Source organism: Monodelphis domestica, chromosome 6, assembly GCF_027887165.1.
Source record: "Monodelphis domestica isolate mMonDom1 chromosome 6, mMonDom1.pri, whole genome shotgun sequence".
NCBI lineage: Eukaryota > Metazoa > Chordata > Mammalia > Didelphimorphia > Didelphidae > Monodelphis > Monodelphis domestica.
In genome coordinates, this window is record NC_077232.1 from 2,714,464 (window position 1) to 2,726,755 (window position 12,292).

A 12,292-nucleotide genomic window follows, 5' to 3' on the forward strand; every position below is an offset into this window, starting at 1 on the left:
ATAGTTCTAAATACTTGATTCCACTTCCTATAGTTCATCATTATGTGATCCTTCCCCCACAAAAGTAACACATTAATGGTTGATTTGTGGATTCACGCAAAGGGGCTATGGCCACTCCTTGATTGGCTTTTTCTTTTTCAATTTTTTTCAGTTCAAATTCTTATTTCCTTCCTTCATGCCTCCACGAAGTTATTATCATCTTCATCTCTTTTTTTCCTGGCTGTCAAAGACATAAACTGCTACTCTGCTTCATTCCTGAAGAGCCATATTAGCCCAATTTGGGCAGTTAGTCTTAAAAGAGTCCTTAACCACTTTACACCACTTTCCCACAAACTTGTCTCAGTTTCCCCAGATGTCCAATGGAGGAGTCCAAAGGCCCTCCCTGTTCTAGTCATTTCCCTGGTGCTTCTGTTATTTGGTTAAAAAAGTAACAGCGAAGTCCTGATGAAGCCAGGAAGTGCCTGGTGTGCGTGCGTGCGCAGCCAGTGCTGCCAGTTGGGAAGGAAAACATAAGATGGGAAAGTTGGGAGCCCCAAGCCCCCCTCACCATATGGCCGAGGACTGTTTCTCCAAGAACAGTAAGAAAGTGTCAGGATCACAATATGTGGTTAGAAAGAACCTTGGCTGCTGGGAAACGCGTGCTCTCTCGGCTTCTCAGAAAGATGCTTCAGCACAAAGAGCTCGGGATGGGGAGAGGCAACAGGCATCAACCCTGCTCTCTTCTGACTTCGCTCAGTAACTCCTCGTGTGCTTTTGGGTCCACGTGGAGGCTATTTGAGCCAGCAAACAAGCCAGAAGGTTAAATCTGCCTTTGCCTGTTCTGCTTCGGTTTGGCTTCTCCTCTTTCCTTTTACTTATCTGATTATTCACCTCCCAGATTAACTGAGGTTCAGAGAGGTTATCCCAATTGCCCAGGATCACACAGCAAGTAGACAGGAGAGTCAGATTTTGAACCCAGTTTTCTGGATGCTAAATCCAGGGTTCTTTTTGAATGTCTGCCAGCTCAGGGTGGGTTGGATATGTATTTTTTTAAACCTTCCCTTCTACCTTAGACACAATACTAAATATCAGTTCCAAGGCAGAAGAGTGGTAAGGGCTGGGCAACTGGAGTTAAGTGAGTTGCTGAGGGTTATACAGCTAAGAAGTAACTGAGATAAGATTTGAACCCAGGACCTTCCTGAGTTCTCTAGGATTGGCTCTACCCACTGAGCAGCCTGGCTGCCCCCAAGGTGGGCTGACTATGGAGATGACGTCCCTTGAAGACAGGGGAGGAAGTGACCATAATCTCACCCTTAAAGGACTCTAGGCACGTCAGGTCTTCTCTGTCTGTCTCTTCTGGGAATCCTGCTCAGCCTTTGAGATCGTCTTTCTTCCTGACACCTTCAAGGCAATATTCCCCATCACCGATTCTGGGGACTCGAGTTCAGATCTCATCTGTGGTTCTTGCTCTCTGCCTAACCAGCCTTGGGGAGTCCCTGGGGCTCTGTTGAGTGTCCCTGGGGAGGGCCAGATGGGAAGGCTTCTTCCAGACCTAGCTCTGAGCCCGTCAGGAGACGATGACCTCCGTGAATTCTCTTCTCTGCTGCTTACTTCTGAAGGGCTTGGTCAAGCCACTGACCCTCCCCTGACCTCAGCTTCCTCCTCGGTAAGTGGCCTCTAAAGCTGTGGTCATTCTCTGCTGAGTTCCTGCAGACAGCCCTGATGGTGGGCACTTTGGCTTCACACGTTGCCACCTCTGCTTGGTGACGTTTCCCATCAGATCTTGGGGTTCTGTCTGCCTTCCCCAGTACCCCAAGGGAGGTGCCCAGAGACAAGGCAGGAGGCCTGCTGCCTTCTCTGTCACCTCAACATACGGGCCAGCAGAAGCACTAAAAGTGGAATCTGCCCTCGTGTCACCTGTATGAAACTCTCTCATCCGTACACCTGGACGTGTTGCTTGTCTCAAGCCTTCCGTGGCTCCCCATTACCTGCTGAATGAAGTTCTGCATCCTTGGCCAGGCATTGACGGCTTAATCTGGTTTTTCCACTTGACTTTTCCAATGTTCGCTTTTTTGTTTGTTTTCGTTTTTTAACCAACTCGTTCTTTTGTTATTTCTTAAATTATGCGTAGAAATAATTTCTTAATTGTTTTCTGACCTTTTGCCATCTGGATCCTCTCCTTCCCCTCCCCGGGTGGCAGACCATCGGTTATCCCATTGTTGTCATGTAACACGTATTTCCCGATTCCTCGTATCATGAAGGACATAAAGAGAAAATGGATAAAAATCCACGAAGGAAATGGGGCAAGAAATGGCACCGTTTGAGCTGCATTCATGACAGTGCTGGGGCCGTGGAGGCCAGTCTTCATCGTGCATCCCCGGGTGGTCTTGGACCCTTGGCTGCTGTTCCTCCCTTCATCCTTCCCAGCCCATTACTGTTCCCATCACTGTGCAGGTCCTCCTGGCTCTGCCTTTGCCTGTTCGCTTTGCATCTGTTTCAACCAACCTTTCTTCGTTTTTCTGAAGTCGTCCCATTCTTTGCTTCTTTGGTGCAATAATAGTTCATAGCAACACTTGTCCAGCCCTTCCCCAATTGGTTCCCAATGTTTGGCCCCCCGAAGAGAGCTGCTGAAACGTTGTTGCCAACGTGGTTCCCCTCGACCTCTTTGGGACGTAGACTTAGCAGAGGGTATCGCAGCTCCACTGACAGCGTATTAGCATCCCAATTTTCCCACAACCTCCTCAGCATTTATCCTTTTCCTTTTCTGTCATATTAGCCGACCTGATATGTACGGAGCCGTGTCTCAGATTTGTTTTAATGTCCATTTCTCTAATCAGCCGTGACTGAGCACTTTGATATGACCAGAGATTTTTTTTTATTTCTTCCTGTTCCCATCCTTTGATCCTGGATCCCCTGGATTCCAGGGGCTGCTCTGTCAGTTATTTCCCTCGGTCATTTTAATTGGGTCTGACTCTTCCTGACCCTTTTAGGGTTTTCTTGGCAGAGATCCTTCTCCAGCTCATTTTATAGATGAGGAAATCGAGGCAAACAGGAGTCAGTGGCATTCCCAGGGTCACACAGCTAGGACGTGTCTGAGATCAGATTCGAGCTCATGACCCCAGACCTGCCCCACCCAGCAGCCCCTCGTTATTTCCTGATTGTCTTTGTCTATGCTTATTTGCTTGTTTTCTCCCGTTAGACTGTAAGCTCCTGGAGGCCAGGGACTGTGTTTTGCCCTATTTGTTTTACCTCCATGCTTAACAGAAAGCCGGGCACTGTGTGAGCACTTCATCAGTGTTTATTGCCCATCACACTGCTTTTTTCATGGCGCTTGAGGTTCCAGCCTCCTGGTGTCCTTGAATACGCCTTCGCACGGAGTTCCCTCATCTGAATCCTTCCCCTTCCTGCCTGCTCAAGTCCTTCTACTCTGGGAGGCCCAAATTAAGTGCTGCTTTAGGAGACTCTTCCTGGGATCTTTGGTCCCCTCTCAAAACACTGATGTAATAAATAGTAGGTGGAACACAATCATCGTTTGTTGACCCCTAACTTGCCTTCTGTCTTAGATGTCAGTACTTTGTATTGGCTCTAAGGCAGAAGAGCAGCGAGGTTGGGCAATGGGCATTGAGTCACTTGCCAGATGATACACTGTAGGGAGTGTCTGAGGCTAGATTTGAACTCAGGACCTCCCATCTCTGGGCCTGACTTCTCATCCACTGAGCCCCTGAATACAACCATATTTCATGGAAGTTTTCTTTCTTTTTCTTTGTTTCTCCCTTCCTCCCTCTCTCCTTTCCTCTGTCCCTTCTTCGCTCTCTCTCTCTCTGTCTCTGTCTCTGTCTCTCTCTCTCTGTGTCTCTCTGTCTCTCTCTTTCTCTCTGTCTGTCTCTGTCTGTCTCTCTCTGCCTCTCTGTGTGTGTGTGTGTCTCTCTGTCTCTCTCTCTCTGTCTCTGTGTCCCTCTCACTCTCTCCCTCTCTCTGTATCTCTCTCTCTCTGTCTCTCTCTCTCTGTCTCTCCCTGTCTCTCTCTCCCTCTCTCCCTCTCTCCCTCTCTGTCTCTCCATCTCTGTGTGTGTGTGTGTGTGTGTCTCTCTCCCCCCCTCTCTCTGTCTCTCTCTCTTGTTCTCTTGCTCTGTCTCTGGCTCCCTTCTCTCTGCTTTTTAGAAGTCTTGGGGAGGCATTTGCTTGTCTTTACAGGCAGAAAGAGGTAAATGTCTTTTTGCACCCTGGGAAAGTGACGGAACCAGACAGGGCTGTGGGGTTCCTGGTATTTCGTCCTCTTTCCAGTAGGATGGCTGGAAGTAGGTCCCTGGGGCTGTGGGAAGTGAATCTTGTCCCGGTCGCTGCTCCCCAGAGGCCGCCTCGCCCAGGGGACGAGAAGCAGCTTTGGGCTCTTCTTGTGCCAGGCCGCTGGGCTCCTCTCTGGGGGTCTGCAGGACCGAGTGGGACGTGGGCTCTGTCGCCCTGGCCCCGTGGCTGGGTCTCTTTAGGTTGCTTGTCGGGGCTCGTCTTCTTTCCGTGGCGGCAGCTCGTCTCGGGCACATCAAGGCGGCCCCAAACGCCCCGCAGCATCGTTGCCTGCTCACGTCGCCCCCTGGCAGATCGGTGGGTTCTTTAGGGTCTGTCTGGCTGTCTCTGGGCAGGCCCAGCTGCCCTGCTCTGTGCTCCGGGCTGTCCTCGCCTCCGGTCGTCACCAGCTCCGTGGGCTGTCAGGGTGGGCTTCACCGTCCCGACTCGACTTTGTCCTCCTTCCGAGAAGCAGCGGGCCATGGCAGAGGGTGTAGGAGCGCAGCAGGGGAATCACGGGGCAAGCGTAGGGACAGCTTAGCTTCCGTATAATTCCGAATAGCATCTCATTTGACCTTTTAGCCTTACCGTCTGTCTTTGGATCAGGACTAAGCATCTGCTCAAAGCAGAAGAGCGAGAAGAGCTCGGCCATTGACGTTAAGTGACTTGCCCAGGGTCATACGACTAGGAGGTGTCTAAGACCAGATTTGAATCCAAGCCCTCCTGACTCCAGACCCGGTGCTCTATCCTCTGGCCACCTCATGGTCCCTCTTTTCATCTTCACAACAACCCCATAAAGTTATCCTCCTTTTGCTGTTGTGGAAATGGAGTCAAACCGGTTAAGTGACTTGTCTAGGGTCACCCAGCTAGGCATTGAAGCTGAATTTGAACTCAGATCTTCTGGATGCCAGGCCCAGTGCTGTCTCCTGGGCCCTTGACCCACTAACAAACTTGGGCTGCAGTCAGTGTGCCTTTCTGTCTCCAGACTCCCGCCGCCATGCTTTTTGTCTCTCGTTCCCTTGCCCCAGTGCTGGCGGTGAAACTTGGAATCGTTGAAGGCGGGCGACTCCCCGTTATGAGCGTTTGGGGTCTGGTTGCTGAGAGTCGCGTTCCTGCTTTTGAAAGCCTCTGGACGCCCCTCCGGGCTGCCGTGTCGGGATGGGCTCAGACCAGGGTCCCCATTTTTTTCTGCCGTCTGTTGTGTTTCTGCAGCCAAGTGGGCTCTTCGGGTGCTTGGACGGGGGGGCCGGACTCTGCTCACCTCTTACGGTGTGTGATTGGGGTTCAGAGAGGAACGAAGGCTCGGCAGCAGCCTGGACGGGTCCTGGAGGAAGGCCCCCCGACTCCCCGGAGACTTCTCCCAGCACCGGCTCTTCTTCCTTCCTGGCCACTAGGGAGCACTGACAGGGCCCTGGCTCGGCCGCGGGGCGGCCAACGTCCTTCTACTTCGGCTCCTATTAGGGCTTATCGAAAGGAACTTGCTGAAAAGCTTAAGGAGGAAAACCACCCGCCCCAGGTCAGATGCTCAGGGAACAAGCGTCTCCCCGGCGCAGGGCTTGCTCCCTCCTGTTGCACCTCCAGGACGTCCTCCCAGAAGCCTCTCCTGATTTCCCAGCCCATCTGGATGCCCCCCCCCCCGGGATAACGGAGAGCCTCGCCTGGGGTCCTCCGTGCTCATCACTTCCTCCCTCAGGTGGCACTGCCCCTGTGGCCCCGGGCTGGGTGAAACGGCAGCCCTCAAAGCATCTCTGCTTCCCCTTCAGCCCACTCAGCGCCCTTCAGGAGTCTGGGGGCTCCCAGAGTGCTTGTTAAACCAGCCAGAACTGAAGAAAGACCTTCACGCGGGCCCGTGCTGGGGCGCCATGAGGAGAGCCGCAGCCTTGGGGCAGCGGGCAGCAGAGATGCTCAGGCTTCCCCGGCCTTTCTGACCCATCCATGTGTGCAGCTCTGCCTCTGGGGCTTCGCTCTTGGGTAAATGTTCTGAAGCCAAGGGCAGGATGGACAGACAGAGTGCTTCCCTTCCCGTATTAACGCCTCATCCTGCATCCTCGCTGCTCACTCTCAGAGCCAGTCTCCTGCATCGCTTTGAGTATTTTTTCTGGCAGATATAATAGGCATCAGCTAAGTAGGAAGAAAGCTAGACTTGGATTCCGGGAGACCCAGGTTCAAATCCCACCTCCGGCAAATCTCTTTGGATGCTTATTTTCCTCATCTATAAAAAGAATAGCCCCTGTGCCCTAGGGTGCTTATGAAGCTAAAATAAGATAACCAATGAAGAGCATTGATTAGACTCTTATGTGGGACAGGCACTGTGCTGAGGACCACGTATGTAAATGTTTAATGAACCTCAGAGCATCACACAAAGACCAGCCAATGTTGTTGTTGTTATTATTTTAAGACCCTCACCTTCTGCCTCAGAATCAATAGTATATATTGGTTCTAGCCCGGATCTCTGTCCACTGAGCCACCTAACGGCCCCCACCAGCCAATATCATCATCGTTGGCCCTAGACTACCATTCTTATTCATTTGTATTCTATGAATATGATAATTCATTAGAATCGTGTTCTTTTTAGGATTTTATTATTGGAAGAGCTTCCTTAGTTAAGGAAAGACGTCCCTATTTCTGCTCTTCTCTTACCTGGGAGGAGGGGAGGAGATCTTTTCTTAGTGTCAGAAGGTTCTTTCTTCAAGATCAGTGTTGGCACTGCCTGGGGCTAGCCGGACGTGTGAGACATAGAGGATGGCGAGCCAGCCTCAGAGCCAGCGACTCCAGAGCCCAAATCCTACTCTGCCAAGTGCTGTCTCGGTGACCTCCCAGCCCTCTGCCCAGCTCACTCGGTGCGAATTTAGGGTCTGTAGCAAAGAAGGTGCTCCTAGAAGAAGTCCTTCCGTGGGAGAACTCTCTTCTGATTCAAGGCGCCTAACCTTCATTTTCCTCAGTTTCCTCTTCTATAAAATGGGGAGAATAATAGAACCTGATTCCCAGGGCTGGGAGGATCAAAGCAAGTATGTCTGGAAAGCATTTTGTAAAGGCTAAATCCCAGGAGACAGTCATTGTTGTCGCAATAATCATGTTGATGAGGAGAGGACAATGTTCCCGCATCTGTAGGCTGATGTGAGCTTAAAGGCGCCTCCCCAAAGCCAAGGAAGCTGTGGTTCCTTCTTGCCATTCCCCGAGCTCAGGCTCCCTTCCCTGGGGCAGAAGCTGGCCGGATTACCCCGGGCACAGGTGCCCTGAGGGGCTTGTGGGCACTCATTGTCTGGAAAATGGCTGGTAGGCTGGTGCCTTTCCAGGGCAGAGTAAATGCCCTGGACCCTGATAGAATCGTCCCTGGCAGCCAGTGCCCATGTCTAAACCCTTGCTTTCCTTTCTCCTGATGGACAGCTCTGCCCGCATCTCCCCTGGCATCTCCCCTGGCATCTCCAGCTCCCTGGATGGAGCCTTTCCATTCCTTTCCCATTGTTGGTTCTTAAGAAATGCTCCTGGACTGGACTGGACTGAACAGAACTAACTTTGGCTTCTGAGATTATGATCCACAATGCCATTAACTCAAGTTATTCTTGCTCTCATGAACGCCAGTCGCAATCGGCATCCAGGTAGCACACCTACCCCAGGCCAGACATCGTAGGCGTTGCTTTACATGTATTGTCCCACTTGAGCCCCATCGCAGCACCGTGAGGGAGCGCCTCATATTATCCCCATTTTAAAGATGAGGAAACTGAGGCAAGCAGAGGTTAAATGATTCACCCAGGGTCCCACAGTCAGTGCACATCTGCGGCAGGAACTCCTCTCAGGGTCCACATAGGACTCGGAGTTAGTAAGTAGCCACGACGACAACCGTAATACTAACTAACGTTTAGATACGACGGTTCTGCTACAATGCGACATGTGTGTTCCCAAAATGCTAGGCAAAACTCACAGTGACAACCAGGGGGTGGGGGGATGGGCTCAGGGACCCAAATGCTCCAAACATCTTCAGTGGGGCAGCTGGGTGGCTCAGTGGATAGAGCTCAGGCTAGAGGTGGAAGGTCCTGGGTTCCAGGCTGGCCTCGGACACTTCCCAGCCAAGTGGCCTGGACAAGACCCTCAGCCCCCTTGCCTAGCCCTTACTGTTCTCCTGCCTTGGAATCGAGACAAAGGGTAAGGCTTTGAAGACCTATTAGACGTGAGAGGAGAGCAAGGCCAAGCAGAGGAGCCCAGTAACATGGGCCAAAGCTGTCTGGGTTCAAGGCTTAAGGCATAACTTGGCCGATACCCAGGGGCTGTTCTGCCCATGGCCATGGGCTGTGGCCTGGCCCACCCCCCAGGCTGCCCAGGCTCCGAGGAAGGCTGTGGGGAAGGAAGGCCATGGGGAGAGGGCAGGGCCGGGGCCTTCTCTTCCCTTCCCAGCTTCTTTCACCCCCTCGATACATCCCAACTCCTGGGGCTGGCCTTGGGGGTTCTCCTGAACCCCTGCGGCTCGCCCGCCGCATCCAACCTGGAATCTGGGTGATGCTCAAAGTATTCCCAATGCTTCAGTGGGGCTGGAGCAAAGCTGTGTTGTCAAACTCTCGGTGGCAGCAGAACTGACTGTGCACATACGTGCCAAGGAGCTCCGCTGTCAGCTGTGCAGACGGCCGCCCTCCTGCGTCTTTGTAGAGAACGCCATCGCCGGGCGACTTTGCTGGGCGCCCACAGCTCCTGCCCAACACCGAGCCTGCACTCTGCCGCCTCCGTTCAGCATTAGGGTCACTTGGCCCCCTGCATATTACCCCTCCCCTTCGCAGATTGCTCTACGGACGTTATTGCCCTCTTTGAGCCTTACGCCGTCCCTGTGTCCCTGCGAGGCCGACACTAAAGGAGTTAGCCACGTTTTTCCAATGTGAAGACAACCAAGTTATGTGACTTTCCCAGGGTCATACGGCTCTCAGAATTCTCAGTCAGAATGTAAACTTGGGGCTTGTGGATGCCATCTAGCGCCTGTTGGCTGCCTCTTGAGAGATGGGAGCTTCGAATGGAAAGGATTGGGTTTCCCTCCCAGCTTGGCCCCTCGTACTGTAACTTTATGTTCCTGGTCAAGTCCCTCCCCGTGTCGGGTTATCCGGTCCTGAGGAACCGAGGACACGGGACTGTGTAGCCTCCCAACTTCTCTCTAGGTCTAACAGGTTAAGCTTTCAGTAATGTTGAATTTTTTGAATATACAATTTGGAAATAATTTGAAATTTTGTCTGATCTTGTAGGTGGCCATCATTGCGGGCAACTTTGAGCTGGCTGAGTATATCAAGAACCACAAGGACACAGATATCGGTAAGTGGAAGGCACGCTGCTTCAGTGGTGGCCGTGGAGGGGGGAATTGGTGGTTTCTTTCCGCCGGGGATCCTCAGTTCTTTGAGATTCTCCAGAAGAAAGCCCATCGGGGAGTGTCCTAACCAGAGCTTTCACCCAGGGGGGTTGTGGAGGGTGATGCTGTGGTCCGCGGAGACCCTGCATGCACACACCTCCGACGTGGCTGGCTTCGCTTTCTGAGAGCTCCGTCTACCCTCGAGAAATCAGATGGAGTGGCCGAGCCAAGGCTGCTGTTGTAATGCCTGCAGCCCGTTGATTTGCAGAACTGATGGAATATTGTGAAATCTCTAATTAAATCAAACACAATCTACTCATCCTATTTGAGTAGATTAGTTAAGAGAAGTCAGTAAACAAAGGGGGCAGAGACGATTGTTCCTCAGCATCGGCTGTCTCAGTGACGAGCATCCTTCCTCCTATCGCCCCATCCCTCCACTCTCCACGTGGCGTCCATCAGGGGCAACTTACTGATCCTTCTGGCAGCGTCCCGGAGCGACGTCTGCGGGCATCTGCATCCTTAGTGTGTCTGCAGCTCAGAAGGGTCCGTTTTGTTCTTTTCTCTTCCTGCTCCCCGTGTTCATCCCCAGGCTCCATACAGCGTTCGATTGGGGCATGTGAGGTGGAAAGGAAGAACATACTGGGACGGATGTCGCCCAGGAGGTGGGGGCCAGGGAGGACTTCCTGAAGAGGTTCTGGATGGGACTCCTCGCGCCCCCCAAATCTCGCTAGTACCAAGAGATAATGTGGTACGCTTTGGGTGACGTCTGATTTCTCTTTGCCACAAAGAGAAAGCTTGTCCCACGTTGGGTGTCCGCCATGAATGCACTTGGCTTTGTTGCATCTCCCTCTGGGAATGGAGGGTGCCATGGCGATGGCTCCATTTGGATGCCCTCCATTGTGTGGTGATCTGCTGAGCCTGGGCAAGCCCCAGCCCTTGCCTGGCACCTGCCTAAGGGCATCCTTGGCTTCCAGGAGTTGACGTCTGTTAAGCACCAGGAAGGGGAGCCGCACTCCTGACCGCCGGAGGCATCGGATCCCCTCTCATCTTTCCAATGCCTGAAAGCAAACGGGATGGCTTCAGAGTAAGACCTGAAAGGAGTCGTTGGCTTAAAACGAAGGGGAGTCTGTGGAGTGGGAACGAATGGATGCACAGAAGTGAGTGAGTGCGGACTTTGCCACGGGGTGCGGAGTGCCTTCTGGAATGCGTCCCCAGACGGAGAGGAATTGCAGCGTCCGGCGGTGCAGAGGAGAGCTGGGCCATCCTCATCGGACTGTTTCTGGCAGCGGCTCTTCGGAGCCCACCCAGGGATAACCACAGCAGCCCCCGGCCTCGTCGGCTCGCCCTCCAGAGCCTAGCCTCTGGGATGAGGAGGATGACGGGGGTGATGGAATGAGCACTGGAGGCGTCTCCGGAGCCAATCCGGCAGGCCATTTATTGGACTCCTTTGACCGTGCCCACCAGTAGCCCCGCGGAGGAGGGATGACCACTCTCCCCATTTTCCAGAGGAGGAGCCTGCCTGAGAGAGGCTTAATGACTTGTTCCGTGTCTGAGGCAGAATTCAAACCCGGGTGTTCCCGACTGCCCCTAGTGCTCTGCTTGCTGCGCCACAGTGTCACCATCACTGCCGATTCCTAGTGGGCCACTGCAAAAGGTTACCCCATCTTGGCCAGGCGTCTGAAGAGTGAGGGACCGAGGTCGTGCTCCCTGCTAATGGAGGCTCATCGAGTTGGTTGTGACAAGGGCTTCTGAAAAGAAAGCTGAGAAGGAGGGATGTCCCTGGAGTCAAGTCAAGAGGCCTTTAAGTGGGGGAGCAGCCAGGTGGCTCCATGAATTAGAGTTAGGCCTAGAAATGGGAGGCTCCGGGTTCAAATCCGGCCTCAGACACTTCCTAGTTGTATGACCTTGGGCAAGTCACTTAATTCCCATTGCCTAGCCCTTACCTTTATTATCCTGGGAACCAGTGCATAGAATTGATGGGGAAGGAAGGGTTTAAAAAAGAGGCCTTTTAATGGAAAACAGGGGAAAGAGGAAATTATATCCACATACCAGCCAAGGTGGACGCCACTGAGAGCAGTCACGGTGGAGGGGAAGAGCCGCAGGAAGGCTCACCAAGGAGACCACGGCGGAACCTCTCCTTCCTGGTGTCTCCACACACACGTTCTTGTAGCGTTCATTGGGCGAATCTTTACAATGTGTTTTCTTTGCACGCTGGCTGCTACTCAGTCGTGATGATGACGACAACGACGACTTGGGATTTGTATCGTGCTCCAAGGTTTACATGGCGGCGTGTGAATGGAATCCCATTTTGTCCACAGCAGCCCGGGGAATTGGGCAGACTCTTATCCTCTCCATTTGACAGAGGAGGAAACTGGGGTGTAGGAGGCCGAGTTTCTGGCCCAGAAAGTATCTAAGGCAGGCTTTGCTCGCAGCTCTTCCTGCTCTCTCCTGCAGTGTCTTACCTGCTATACCCCTGAACTGCTCTATCTAACAGTGAGGTATACTGGATAATCAGGAAGCCCTGAGTTCCAATCCTGATTTGAATAGTTCCCAGGTGTGGGACCTGAGCAAATTTCTGTGGAGAGAGCCAGCCTTGACATGCTCCAGGGTTCCTTCAGCTCAGATGCTGGGATGCCGCAGCCACTGGTGACGGGACCACGGGAAAAGGGAGGCTCTCCCCTCTCTGGTGAAACACTGGGAACCACG

General features: G+C 52.8%; 1 protein-coding gene across 2 annotated transcripts in view; it reads left to right on the top strand.

Annotated features, from left to right (window-relative positions):
• Positions 1 to 6,067: 6,067 nt before the first annotated feature.
• The window catches only part of SHANK2 (SH3 and multiple ankyrin repeat domains 2), a 433,543-nt gene continuing 427,318 nt past the window's right edge, over positions 6,068 to 12,292 (top strand). The window contains exon 1 of one of the 2 annotated variants that reach the window (XM_056801156.1): positions 6,068 to 9,552. The gene's annotated coding sequence lies outside the window, so the exon portion shown is untranslated. The remainder of the gene's footprint in view (positions 9,553 to 12,292) is intronic. The other variant, XM_056801157.1, reaches the window with a different exon arrangement.